Source organism: Barbus barbus, assembly GCF_936440315.1.
Source record: "Barbus barbus genome assembly, chromosome: 44".
Lineage (NCBI taxonomy): Eukaryota > Metazoa > Chordata > Actinopteri > Cypriniformes > Cyprinidae > Barbus > Barbus barbus.
This window is the reverse complement of record NC_136722.1, coordinates 23470390-23482945: the sequence shown is the minus strand read 5'-3', so window position 1 is coordinate 23482945 and position 12556 is coordinate 23470390.

Sequence of the window (12556 nt, the reverse complement as noted above, 5' to 3'; positions counted from 1 at the left end):
AGGCTTGCCATCGTCCAATAATTTATAAAAATCTGTAAAAAACTAAATTAAACCAAAAGAGCCTCTGTGTACAATAATTATACATTCTATAGGTCTGTACACTGTACAGCCTTGTGGACAATAATTAGGCTAAACAAGGAAAGAAATAAAACAAGAAAACATAAAGTACATATAAAAATAGAAAAAAAATACATATTTGAGAAAAGTTAACATTTAGTAAACAAGCTTTATCTCCCCCTGTGGTCAGGAAAAGTCTTTTTCGCTAACTTATTTCTCTGGTGAGCTTGTTAGTGCTTTCCAACCTTCGAAGACTGACTATAGCGCGAACCAATAGCATTTAAGCTCGGGCTGTGAAACCATAATTTTGTTGGTTGGACAAACTGAACAAACTTTTACTGAAAGTTTCTTTCATCTGAACGCGGAGTGCCACTGAATCCTTGCGTCCCAATGTGCATCCTATCCACCATATCTGCCCTAAATAGTATTGAAAATAACTAATATCACATAGAATTTAGGAAGGATTGTATGCACATCCTGGGACGCAGGGAAATGAATCATCTCATCTCAATTGAACAATTGGCAACAGCTGTCGTAACAACATAACCTGCAGAAGGATTCTGAACGAATTTCTTTAGTGAACAGATTCGAAAGCGATTCGAGTCACTGTGACGAATCAAAACAGTCATGAGTTTATTCAAAATCTCAAATCAGAGTTTGTTTAATCAGAAATGTCACTTTGCTCACAGCTAGTTTGTTTGATATCTGTTTACAATCACATGCTAGGAGATTGAGGAGATTTTAACACTTAAATTTCGGGTTTCCTCACATATGGCTTCAGAAAGTAATGTACTGAACTGTTTTCCGTTCTGGGCCATGACAGGTGTAACCTGTGGCGTTTTTATAGAAAAGGGGCAGCTTGGACATTCTGCTAAATGCATTTTGTGTTCCACAGAAGAAAGTAAATCATATGGATCCGGAGCAACATAAGGGTGAGTAAATGATGACGAAACTTTCATTTTTCAGAAGTGGGTGAATGCTTGAGTCAGCGTTTCCTATGCATAACATATATCCAGATCAAAGTTTTAGATTTACATGCTAATATAGTGACTCTCTGGGTTTGCTGTTGTTAAATACAATAATAAAAAAAATACGTAGGATCAAAACATGAGATGATTTAATTAGCCTAGAAAACAACAAAAACAGCATCACTTAACACTGCAGTGAAAGTACAAAATTCTTTTAATAAATCACTTCTAAAATATTATTATGACTTTTGCCATGCAGAACATTTTCCTGGATCAACAATTTGTATTTGCCTCTGGACCAATATTTCTGTAAGGTAAACAAAGGAAACTGATAATCTTAAAATCTGTCTATTTATAGGAAGACTAACAAGGATGTTGTTGATGCAGGAACATTGTCTTTCTTGGCAAAATCACAGAAAACCATTAATAAGCCACAGATGTGTTTACAATATGGGATTATCATTGGTCAAACAAATCACAAAGCTGATAACTGATTAATGCACATGTAGAAATGTGAGGAATATTTCCATGTCAATTAATAACCTTAAAGAGTGTGTATGCAGTTAGAGGTATTATCTTAGTAGTTAAAGAAATTTAGTGTGCATGCATACAAATGATGAATTCTTCTCATGACAGTTGCTAAATGACACCAATATGACCACAGTGTTTAATCAGCACCAATGTGACCCATTCTCAACTAAAACAGCTTCACAAGAAATGATATGATTCTATTCCATTCAGGACTGAAGCTTTAATTCCCTGTTTAATACCTTTATCTTACTATTTACTTTCTATTCACTTCAGATATTCCAACTCTTCTTTCTTTTTTGTGTCTTATTGCCTCTCACACTTTCTGCAGCTTCTCTCTAGTCTACAGGCTGGTGCTGACCACGGTTATCCGCGGCCGGCAGTCCTGGACATGATGATTTATCACTGAGCTTTTTATTAAGGAGCTGTAAACTTTCTGTTTTTTCCCTCTCTTGCGCGTGACATCACTTCCTGGTTGACTTTTCTCTGTATTTTCCGTACTGTTCTCCCCATTGCAATCAGTGCGAGACGGCCCAGACTCGCTTATGAGTTTTAATGGTTGTGTTTCATCTCCACTGGTTTGATTCTTCTGATTCTCTTCAACATCTCCTGATCTTGGCGAGCTAAACTGGATTTCCTCATAAATGCATGGGTCTGGTTTGGATTGGTCAGAGGTGGGTTTCAAATGGTTGTCAGATGATGTGATTAGTTGAGTGTCTGGTGATTGATTGAACATTTCTTTAATTCCATTAGATTGTTCCATTTCGAATGTTGTTTTGGGACTTTGGCTCTGCCCACGGTCTCCTCTCTCCGGTTTATCAAGCGTTTGATTGGTTCCCTGGCCTGGTTGTTGATTTTCCACTGGAGGGAAAGATTCTTGAGGGTTTGCGTCATGAACGTAGACCGGGACTAACTCGCACTGTCTGTTATTTGACAGAAAACACTCAGATTTCACGTTAGTTGAATACTTTTGTCGGTCAGAACTTCTGTTCTTTTTATGAGGTTTGTGCGTTTGATTGTTTCCCTGATGTCCCTTAAACACCGTAAGAGTTGAAATATGATTGATGGAGTGGCTTTCTATGACGATGATGTCATTGCGAGATGATTGTTGTGAGGTTTTGTCCTTGAATTCATTGTGCACTTTTGCATCACCACATTGTGGCTTTATAGGGTTGGCCGACTCATTGCTGTGGCTTTTAAATTTGCGCCTATCACCGCTGTAGCCATTACTCAAGTTTACAACTGCAGAATCTGGAAAAGAAGAGAAACATGGCAGAATTGTATTATAATACAATCACTGATACATAGATACTCTCATTACATGTCTATGTGTGTTGAGGTGAAATCTTTTGACCTTTGCCAATTTTGATGCAGGTGATACTGAAGATGCAGAAATGATTTCAAATAGTATTTAAAATAGTTAAGTGGCTGAACACATAAATAATACAGCTGTATTATTTAGAGTTTTCCTTGTGCATTTTGTGGTATTAATATTAATTAATACCTGAAAAATCCATATGAATGTTTCACTGTAGTAAAATGAGCATGCATGACTGCATACTCAGCAAATGCATGTACCTGCTGTGCACTTCTCTGTCTCCTTTTCACTGGCTGTAATGAGTTTCAAGGGATGAATATCGTCTATGAAGTGCTCTCTGGCGGCACTGAAAGAAGAGAATGAATAAATTTCAGAAGAATATACAGTATATCAACAAGGGAGAGACTGAACAACAGTAGAAATAATAAGTTATTCACCTAAATGAAAACAAAACTCTGACTGAATTAAAATGTGGTGTTTCTCAAAAGCAATTAAGGCATAAAGCTAGAGATTTATAGATGTGGACAACAAAATAACATGCATGACATTTACCGCACAGAGAAATTAAATATTGAGTGCAACTTTAAACCATGCAGGAAATCTTAATTCATGCAAATCTTTTATTAATGTCAATTTTAATTTTAACCATGCTTAGGGTATTTGTATTCATGCAAATATATCTTTTATTATGGTAAATGTAACTTTTTTTTCCATATTGACTGAATTGTCTATGGGTGTAAATTGTGATCCATACCTCAAATTTCTGTCTCTTTTATCCATGTGTCTGGGTTTAGTTTGGTGTTTCTGAGAGCTCATGGCAGCGTCGCAGTCATACTCAGAGTTTGTAAGGCACAAGGCTCCAGGCTCAAGCTGTAACATGCATTCATGCACACATGCACATAATCATCCATATTTATATTGACTGAACTCTGGGTCATTTTCTTTGCAATTTAACTACATTTCCCAGCAGGCTCTGGGTTATTCCATCTCTTTCCACATGGTGGTGCATCAACAATTCAATGACCTTTGGTTCAAATTCTGATGTTCAATAAAGACAGTATTTATATTATTGTGAAAAATTATTGCAACTTAAAATAACTGTTTTCTATGTGATTAGCTATATTTTAAAATGTAATTTATTCCAGTGATGCAAACTTGTATTTAAGCATCAATACTCCAGTTTTCAGTGATTTCTGTGATCTTTCAGAAATCTATTTAATATGCTGCATCTCACCTCTTGCTGACGGTGTGTCCAGACCTTCCTGTCAGCCAGTGCCTTCTCTCTGGCACTGCTGTTGTGATTTTGAGCCGGTTTCTTTTGTTGCATCTCTTCTGGTCCGTCGGCCCAGTGTAAGTGTCTGTTTTTGTCAGTCGTCTCATGCAGAGTTCTGCTGGGTTTCTTTGCTGCTCTCCTCTGGCTGTTCCTCAGTCCTGACTGTAGACTGATTTGTTCGGGTGGCTCAGGATAGGGGTCATCCACAAAAATGCGCTCGGCGATTAGTGACGTCGGAAGGGTAGATGTCACAACGCGTGTCAGATGCAGCGGTTCATGAGAGGCTTCACATTCAGAACTCATCCTGCTGTCATTGGCTGGACTCTCTTGGGTCCATTTCTTGTAAATCTTCATGTAGTCCTGCTGCTCCGCTTCGGTCACACACTCCTTTTCATGAGAGAAAAAGAAAGATATCCTCTTTTATATTATTTCTAATTTTTTCAGTCTTTAGAAAGCCGAATGAAACCATGTTAAATGTTAAAATATTACTAATGTAATATTTATTCAAATTAATACATTCAGGCTAATACAAATGTATTTATTTACTTATGTACTAACTAATTGCTTAAATTTTTAAAGGACCCCAAGCTCTCCCTTATGACTTCTGCTGTCAGTAAAATGCTCATAGTTTTCTGCTGAATTTGTTCAAAATATGAATAATTATTCTTTTATACTCAGAACATTAATGTAAAATGGCTACTTTACTTACTTTACTTTTGTCATTTAGCAGACGCTTTTGTCCAAAGCGACTTACAAATAAGAAAAAGTAACTAAAACTAAAAAGTTACAACTCTATAAATACTATCTACCCACATATTTAAGAAAATAAAGAAATTAAATTAATTAGTTTTCAGGCTAATCAATAGGTCTGTGCTGATTCAGTTCAGTATCTTAATAAAATTTTCATTAATCAATTAAATAAAATTAATATAAGTCATAAAATGTGTAAATAAAATGAAACTAAATTTATTTTCTCATTATATAAAAATGACACTTATATAGCTCTTTTATTTTTATTCATCCAGTTATGAGCTTGTGGTTGGCGATACCCAACTAGTGAAGTGCTTAAAGAACAAGTTGTAGATTAAAATTTGTGCATTTGTGCCTTTAACCACAAGTTGCTTCATAGGTGATTTGGTATCAATTTAGCAGTAATGTGGTGTGCTATTTAAGACTCAGAGCTAGTAAACAGAAGTTTCCTGGTTCATTAAAAAAAATTACAATGATTAAGCTACTGAAAGTTATTCATTTTGATCAGGAATTGGTGATTTCAAGTGACGTGAATTTTAACTTTCTGAAAATGGAGTAGAGTGTGTCTTATTACCATGCTGAGACCTCCTAACTCGCCCTCAAAGTAGGAAACAGGTTTTGGCTGAGGAGCTGTAGGATAGAAAGAGAAAATGATTTACGTATACATGCTTAAATGAATGCACTTTGACACGGACTGAAACATTTACTCACCACCCTGCCTCTGTAGACCCAATAAGGCCATAAAGCGGTTCTTGTTCACCCTCAAACCACACAAGATATCCTCCATCATCCAGAGCTGCCTCTGTGCCTGAATCTGCTCCTGCGTGTGGTTAAGGAGTTTGGATTGAAACATCTTTAAATAGTCATTTAGCAGATGCATTTATCTAAAGTGACTTACAACCTTTAAACTGGTTCAAAATCTTTAACCACTATGCAGCACTATTTCAAACAGTTACAGGAAAGAAATTCAGTTTTAATGCTTTTAATCTGACGGTTCACAGTATTGATGTTTCTGTATGCTGATGGTTGCACCCAAAGGAACAGTAGCAGGAGAACATCCGGTGATCTGTCCAAACATCACATAAAGTGTTTGTGTGTATTACCTGTGGTGTTCCGAAGTGAAGGATGTGTTGGAGATGAGAATGGAAAACGGACAGCTCGCTCTCCATCCGTTCGTAATCACTCCACAAACTGTCCATCTCCTGAAGAAGAGAGGCATTGTATGAAATGATGCATATTTATTATATATCGACCGATTTTTGATCAATTTAAAACCATAAACATATTGGCTATAATATAATCAAGGCCAATATAACAAACTGATTAAAACACTGAATTGTAAAATCTCTGTTGCATAAGTCAACATTTTTCTCTGGCTAAAAAAATATATATGCAGAGCTTGACAATAAGCACATATTTGGGCTGCAAAAATTGAGAAAATTCTAATTGCCATTTTTTTTTTTTGCTTGTTTGTAGGTCTGTAATGTTTTGTGATTTTTGCGTTCATTGCATCAATGCATGTTAAAGTTACCTAAGTTACCATTGCGTGTAAATGAACACACCGTGCTTCACTTTGAAACTCCCAGCCGTTGCAATTTATTTCACTAAGCCATATTACGATGCAACCCTAGCACACACATCCACACAGTACTGTACCGATGACAAATCACAAATTCTGGCTCTGAGTGTAACCAGCTCCTCTTGAAGCAAAGCCTTCTGGGATACTTCCTGCTCTCCAGGAAGTCCATCTTCCATCCCCAGCCATTTGATTTCTAAAGCATACTCAATGCTTTTCTAAAGAAAAGAAGAGAATAGGCAGGAATATTTGTGAGGTGTTTTTATTTACAGTCCATGATTTCAGTGTATGTGATCTGTTTGTGTGACAGACCTTATCTGCCTGTAACTGAGCCAGCTGCATAGAGACGGACTGCAGCAGTTTATCACAACCACACAGACGAGTGAGAACCACCTGAACGACAAGAAGAGGAGGCAAAGTCTGACAGAAGCTCTACGATCTGAATCAGTTATTATAGTTCACTAAAACTATCCAAATACATTGATGTAAAATGAAAAAAGAAAGCAAATGCATTCTATTTCAGTTAGTAGCGTTGGCATTTCTCATTTGCGTTAAGTTGAAGTTTTTTTTTATTAAACTAATCAAATTTAATTTGGTACCATTTTAAACTATTGTAAAAAATGACAAAAACACACAACAAAATTACTAAAACTTTAAAATTAAAGTGTAAATAAAGAATTTAAAAATAAAATTGAATTCAAAATGAATCAAAACTATAATAAAATATTAAGGATACTAAACTAACACTAGGGTGGATTCATGAAAATACGTAAGTTCTAAGCGGCCATGCATTATTATAATTTTTCTGTCTTGTTTTCTCGTGATCACGACATAACGAAAGTTGTTGATCTCAACGTAAAAACCATTTTCTCATGACGTAATTGTAGCTATCGTGAGAAAATCAGGGTCTATATTGTCTTCGACGATAAAGTTGCAGACCCGACAGCCTCCTTCTCAAGTGTCCAACACTTATGAGTAAGTCGTCAATCACTGACAGACACAGAGCTAAAATGGCCGAGTATGAATATGCATGAAAAGTATTCTATCATGGATCAACGTAGTCGGTCACACACACAACACCTTCAATATTTGGGATGGTACTTATACCATATTTTTATTATTTCAGTTTGAGTGAGTCCCTGATCAAAGTAAAAGCGAATACCATCATCCATGATGATGCTGCTTCTATAGCATTTTCTCATGCCGAATACACAGAGAAAATTAAGCCGTGATAACGACAAAACAACTTTCATTATGTCGAGATCACGAGAAAACAAGACAGAAAAATTATAATAATGCATAGCCGCTTAGAACTTCCGTATGAAAAGGTTCTTAAGGAAGAAGTTCATTTCATAAATGTCTCAAATATTTTCTTAAGAACATCTGATTTTTTTTTTAACTGTTGAATGTTTGATGTTGCTTGTGTAACAGTCGTCAAGTGAAGGTAGTTCTTGAGTCAAAAGTACACTTATGTTGTAATAGCATTTCTTGAGTCCACAGTCAGTTTCAACAGTACTCAAATCACCAAGACACAGTTTAAGAGGAATTTGAATAACTGAAAAAAAGTTCTTAAAATCATTGTAAAAATATAATCTTGTAACCTCCAACATGACTATTTAAACCCTCAAATGTGTACAAAATATTATTAACTTTATCATGAATTCTCACAAACACACACATTACAGTGCACTCACATCTGTATCGTTTTCCAGATCTCTGATTGGTTGTATTTCTCTCTCTATGACGATGTCTGATTTACCTGCCTGGAGCAAAAGGAAGCAAATAATGGTGTAGAAACTATTTTCACAAACTATTACAAAGAGAGAGCAAGTAACACATTGACTTAAACTTGACATTTTGAAATTTTAAATTGGATTAAATGAAGAGTTAAATGAAATAGTATTTTCTTGTAAAATATGCTCCAGTAATCTTTTGAAAGACTTCAAAATCATGCAATGTAGAAACGATGTAGAGATGAAATGTCTGAGTGTTGTTCAACATAAATGAAATGTCAGTGACTTATGTGCTGATTCATGGATGGAAAAAAGACTAGCATGAAAAAATCTAATAAACTGTAGTATGTGTGTAACCCGTTACACGTGATAAATTTGTGTCAACTTTACAAATGGACCAGTGGGCTCAAAAGATTAGGTTCGTCCAGGGAGAGAGAGATGATACAGCAGCAATGAATACTCAAAACAAAAGGATGAGGTAAGAACAAGTTTGAATTTACTGAATGTTCTTTTCTTTTACCTTGTTGTTAGAATTAAATGATTGATCAATTAGTTGAACATGGACCATATAACCTCACACAGGCGTAAGGAAAACAATAGAAAATGAAACAAACAAAACAAAATTTGAAAGTCCAAAAGTTTGATGTTTCTCAATGAACAGATCAGTTTGTAAACTCAGTCCAAAATTCGTGAGGCACTTAATTCAGTCGTCCTATTCTGCCCTGGATGGAACAGAATAAATTGATGCGTGGTTCTAATCCTACCATTCAAAGACGAGAAAGTTCAGTTTCAACAGGGAATTCAAAGGATTCGTTAAACGGGCGGCTCGCCAGTCCAACCCCACCGTTACACACACAGGAAGAGCTGAGACAGTCTACACTTCAGGAATGATTCACACTTCGTCCGATTTGCGTGCAGAATGGATCACACTCATCAATTGGACATCACAGCACTCACATGGAAACAAAAGCAGAAGAACACAAAAACCTGGCCAAGGAACTCGTTTACATGTACATCAGAAGAACCAGGGAAGTTCCAGATGATACACGTTCTCAAAATGTCATTCTCGGGCATAAACTGCTTCTCTCTGAATCATCAATTTCTCGACTCAATCGGAGCTTCAAATCTCCCGGAGCAGCACAAGCATCTGCTCGCGTCAGAGGTTCACAGAGAAAAGAAAGTTCTAGAAGGCGCTGCTCTCTAAAAGTGCCGCGATAGCGGAATTTTCCATGACGTCATTCAAAATGCGATCTAATTGGAGGCTTATGTAAAGGGAGATAACGCTATTGGACATATTTATAACATTCAATATTTATATTTCTCCATTTCTATATAATTAATTATTTTGTTTGCAGTCTTATATTTGATCTGAAAGTATTATCTTTCATACTTTAACTCTGTTTAATTTGGAGTGCATTTTGTCTCTGTGCACTGGTAACCTGGGTTACACTTTCCCCCTCTGAATTCAGGCACGTCCTCGGGCATGCTTGGGGTTGACTTGTCACCACTATAGGAAAAGCACCAGACATATTCAAGGACTGATCACTGATGGATGTGGATTCTTCCAAGGAAGTGGTAAGTGCAGAACTCAACCCTTGCAGTAAGGACTGAATAACTAGTGTTAGGGGATTTCCTAGTTTATGATACTGGAATTTGTTAGGAGGCCCACGCTGCCTTTTGGAACGTCTAGTGTCAATAGCTCCAAGGTTATCATCTGTAACGGGCTGGTTACTTGTAACATCCTGGGCAGGTGAGATTGTGTCATTGGACTGTGTTTCCTCCGTTACAGTGTCCGACAGACCTGAAAACTCCAGCACATTTCCATTCATAGGTGCTAAGAACTCTGGGGGCTCAGTACTTTCAATGCATTTGCTTCTGCAGTTCTCCACTTCAACAATGTCTCCATCTTGAACAGGTATACTATTTTCTTCTTCATTTTCTGATTGATCATCTGTGGAGTCCTCTTCTAGTCTGATGTCAGGTAAGGTTTCTTTTACAAGGTCTACGGCAACCGGAAGGGTTCCAGTGTCAGGTAAGGTTTCGTTCACAGGTTCTACCACAGCAGCAGGGGAATTGAGAAACTCTGTTTCAGGTAAGTTCTCTACGGGCATAGGATGTTCTGGAGATGAAATAATTTTCGTACTAAACTCCAATTGGCGTCCTGAATTTCCAATATAAGAGTCATCCTCTGATTCAGACTGACTACTCAGATGTTCTTGAGGAACCGCTTCATGTGCCGAGTGGGATCTGGTTCTAGGCTTATGACGAATTTTCAGAGGGTCTGTTCCTTCAATTTCATTCAGGGGTAGAAACCCACAAGGCAGTAGAAGGTCGCGGTGTAATGTGCGGACTGGTCCATCTTTCCCTTCTGGGCAGACTGTATATACTGGCATGTCACCTGCTTTCCGGACTACCACATAGATGTCAGAGGCCCATTTATCTGACAACTTGTGTTTCCCTCTCAATCTGACATTTCGCACAAGGACTCGATCACCCGGTTCAAGGGTAGAAGCAACTACATTTCTGTCAAAACGTCTTTTGTTCCGGTCAGCTATTTTGGATGCATTTTGAGAAGCAACTCTGTAGCTTTCCTCCAATCTACTCTTTAGGGATTTCACATAGTGCGAATGGGACTGTAATGGGAAGTTGGTATGAAGTCCGAAAGCAAGGTCGATCGGCAGTCGAGGCTGCCTCCCAAACATTAGCTCATATGGTGAGTATCCAGTTACATCGCTCCTGGTGCAGTTATAAGCATGCACCAATGGTTTGACGTGATCTTTCCAATGAGCTTTGCTTTTGTTCTCCAGGGTGCCTAGCATCTGTAAGAGAGTCCGATTAAAGCGTTCCACCGGGTTCCCTCTAGGATGATAGGGGGTGGTTCTCACTTTGCGGATGCCAGCAATTCTACATAGCTCTTGGATGGTATGAGATTCAAAATCTGGCCCCTGGTCGCTGAGCAGCTTTTCTGGAAAACCGTAATGGACAAAGAAATTATCCCACAGGCATCTAGCAACTGTTTGTGCTTTTTGGTTACGGGTAGGAATAGCAACAGAGTACTTGGTAAAATGGTCTGTGATGACCAAAATATCCTTGGTGTTACTGCTGTCTGGTTCCAGCGACAGAAAATCCATACAAACTAGTTCTAAAGGCCTATGGGTCTGAATATTCACCAAGGGAGCTGCTTTCTGTGAAGGAGTCTTCCTACGAACACAGTGCTCGCACTTTTTGATTTTTATGTCCACATCGGCTGCCATCTTCGGCCAATAAAATCTGGAACGGAGAAGATCGAGAGTTCGCTCCAGACCCAGATGCCCCATGTCATCATGAAGACTGGTAAGTACAATTCCTCGAAGATCTTCAGGTAAAGCCAGTTGGTTCAACACTTTGTCTCCATCCATCCTCTTCCGATATAACAACCCATTCTTCAGCTCAAGTTTGTTCCATTGTCTCATCCACAAGGTTACTGCAGGTAAGTGGAATTTCAAGTTTGAAGGTTTGTTGTTAGACTCCAAGTACTCAATTACCTCTTTAATTTCAGGGTCAGCTCGCTGCTTCCTGATCAGATCCTCTTCAGACAGACAAGGAATTTCTGGAAGACCATGGCCATCTTCTTCCTGGATTTCTGGAGGTAATACCTTTGCGTTCATGCTCAGAGACTCTACCAAGGTCAACGGGAAAGACTGAGAATCATGGGATTGATTGACGTGATGCTTTTCACAGATGGCCTCCACTACTTCAGGTAAGATTGTCTTGGTGTTGCCTTCAAGATCTCCAAGATGATATAGAGTGAACTGTCTGATTCGTTCTTGCTCTTTTTTAGATTCCCAATCATCTGATGGTTCACCATTGGGACGACGAGACAATCCATCCGCATCTTGATTTTGTGCTCCAGCTCTGTATTGGATCTTAAAATTGTAGGTTGAGAGACTGGATAACCATCTATAACTAGTAGCATCTAGTTTGGCAGACGTAAGGACATAGGTGAGGGGATTGCTATCAGTGACCGCTGTGAAGTCTGCCCCATACAGATAGTCATGGAATTTTGTGGTGATTGCCCATTTGAGAGCCAGAAATTCCAATTTGTGGGCAGGATACTTGGCTTCACACTTTGTTAATCCACGGCTGGCAAATGCTATGACTCTCATGTGTCCCTGCTGTTCTTGATGCAAGGCTGCTCCTAGTCCTGTAGCACAAGCATCTGTATGCAATAGGTAAGGCAGACAAGGATTTGCGTACCCCAAGACAGGAGCAGAGGTTAACCTTTCCACGAGGCTTTCAAATGCCTGTTGACACTCGGTAGTCCATCTGTCACACAGAGACTCTTTTGGATTAAAGTAAGTATGATCTTTATCT